Source organism: Melanerpes formicivorus, unplaced genomic scaffold (assembly GCF_026170545.1).
Source record: "Melanerpes formicivorus ecotype bairdi unplaced genomic scaffold, bMelFor1.0.p_v2 SCAF_256, whole genome shotgun sequence".
NCBI lineage: Eukaryota > Metazoa > Chordata > Aves > Piciformes > Picidae > Melanerpes > Melanerpes formicivorus.
The window spans coordinates 197,501-200,000 of record NW_027142608.1 but is presented as its reverse complement, the minus strand read 5'-3'; the positions used below and the strand labels follow the sequence as shown (position 1 = coordinate 200,000).

The 2,500-nt window shown below is 40.7% G+C and overlaps 1 pseudogene; it reads left to right on the top strand.

The window, feature by feature from the left end:
- Positions 1-2,500, top strand: part of LOC137458542 (28S ribosomal RNA) — an 8,210-nt pseudogene that overhangs the window by 4,062 nt on the left and 1,648 nt on the right.

Genomic DNA, 2,500 nt, shown 5'->3' with positions numbered 1-2,500 from the left:
AGTTTGAAGGGAGGAAAAATATTAACAAATTGATTGCTGAAAAATTAACAACTAAAACAGCCAAACAGATCAGTGAAAAGAGAAGACTATTAAGAGAAACTGTGGTGCCAGAAAGAGAGAAAACACAAGAGGGCAAGAACAGGTTAAAAGAGGAGAGGACTGTGATTCCATCTTCTGGTGAAAGGGAGCTGCTAGCCCACTATAAAAAGACTATTAATGAAAAGATGACATCAGGGAAGCTGCCCATTCTTAAAAATACATATAAACAAATAATTGAAGGCAAAACAGACTCATTAAAATTACTCAATGAGGTAGCTCAGGACCAATATTTGTATTTGTTTGAGAAATCAATTGAACAGAAAGCGCCAAAAAAGAGCCAACGTAAACCTCAGCAGAAGAAACCTCAAAAGGAATGGATGAGAAAAAGAGCCAGAAAGCGTGGAGAATTTCTCCGATTCCAACGCCTCTTCCGCTTAGATCGAGGGAAGTTAGCTAATATGATTCTGGATGAAAAAGACTCTGCCCAATGTACCATCCCCCTGGAAGAGGTCAGTAACACCTTCAGATCTAGGTGGGAGTCTCAGAACTTATTTCAAGGACTTGGAGCATTCCAGTCTGTGGGGCAGGCAGATAATTCGGCTTTTAAGGAATTGATTACAGAGAAAGAGATCCTTAAGAATATCAAAGACATGAATAAAAAATCGGCACCAGGCCCTGATGGGATCACCCTGAAGGCCCTGCTTAAAATGGATCCAAATTGTGAGGAGATCAAAGAACTATTTAATCTCTGGCTGTTAAGTGGCAAAATTCCAGATGTAATAAGGGGATGCCGAACAATCCTAATACCTAAATCATCAGCGCCCGAACGCCAAAATGATATTAATAACTGGCGGCCAATTACTATTGGTTCCATCATCCTGAGACTCTATTCAAGAATCTTAACTGCGAGGTTGGCAAAGGCGTGTCCCATTAACCCCAGGCAGAGAGGCTTCATTCAATCTTCTGGCTGTGCTGAGAACTTAAAACTATTACAGCTATTAATTAGGAATGCAAAGAAACAAAAGAAACCCCTGGGGGTTGTCTTTGTCGATTTGGCCAAAGCCTTTGATTCAGTGAGCCACACCCACATCCTGGCGGTGCTAAAGCAAAAGGGCCTGGATGACCACATAATAGCATTAATTAAGGACTTCTATCAAAACATCCACACCAGAATCAAAACTAAAGAAGGTGAGTCTGAGTCAATAGGAATCAAAACTGGTGTGAAACAGGGCGATCCCATGTCACCACTCCTCTTTAACCTGTGCATTGACCCTCTGTTATGTAAATTAGAAGAGTGTGGGGAGGGGTTCCAACACGAGAATGGCAAATTAACAGCTCTGGCTTTTGCAGACGACCTGGTCCTGCTGAGTAAGTCCCAATCAGGAATGGAGAAAAATATTGAAATTCTAGAAGCATTTTGTGACTTAACTGGATTAAAAACACAGGGGGAAAAGTGCCATGGTTTCTTTATTCAACCAACTAAGGACTCTTACACCATCAATGACTGTCCTCCATGGCTTATCAGCGGTACCCCTTTAAACATGATCCACCCGGGTCAGTCAGAGAAATATCTTGGCTTGCAAATCGACCCTTGGGTGGGGATAGTTAAGCCCGAATTGCAAAATAAATTAGAAGTTTGGCTCAATCGCATCGAAAGAGCCCCTTTAAAACCATTTCAAAAATTGGACATGTTAAAAGTGTACACAGTGCCTAGATTGATCTACTTAGCAGACCAGGCAAATGTAAAAGCCACCTATCTGGAAGAAATGGATTTAACAATTCGAAATAGGGTGAAAAAATGGTTACATCTCCCAGTTTGTACCTGTGATGGCATCTTGTATTCCAGCACTAAAGATGGAGGCTTAGGCTTAGCCCGATTGGCTGGGTTAATTCCTAGTATCCAAGCTAGACGATTACACAGATTGGCAAATTCATCAGATGAAGCAGTTAAAACTGTAGTTAAAAATAATGATATTGATAAAGATTATGAAAAATTGTGGATATCAGCAGGGGGAGACAAAGAGAAAATACCATCAATATATAACCCCCAGACAATAATGGTAACTGAATATGGGGGACGGGAGGAATTATCGGAATGGGAAAAACCCGCCCCAAAGAAAATCTTTCCCAAACCTTGCAATTGGAGGAAAAATGAGTTCACAAAATGGACAGCATTGATGTCCCAGGGCATAGGAACTGCAAACTTTGAAAATGATTCCACCAGTAACAATTGGCTTGTGAATTACAAGAACATCCCTTATAGAAAATTAATAACAGCTTTACAATTGAGAGCAAATGTATATCCAACTAGAGAGTTCTTAGCGAGGGGTAGAAATCAGGACCAAAATACAAAATGCCGTCACTGCCAGGCTGAAAATGAGTCAGCTGCTCATATAATTGGATACTGTCCTGCTGTTCAGGAGGCCAGAATTAGCAGACATAATTATATTTGTAAGATGCT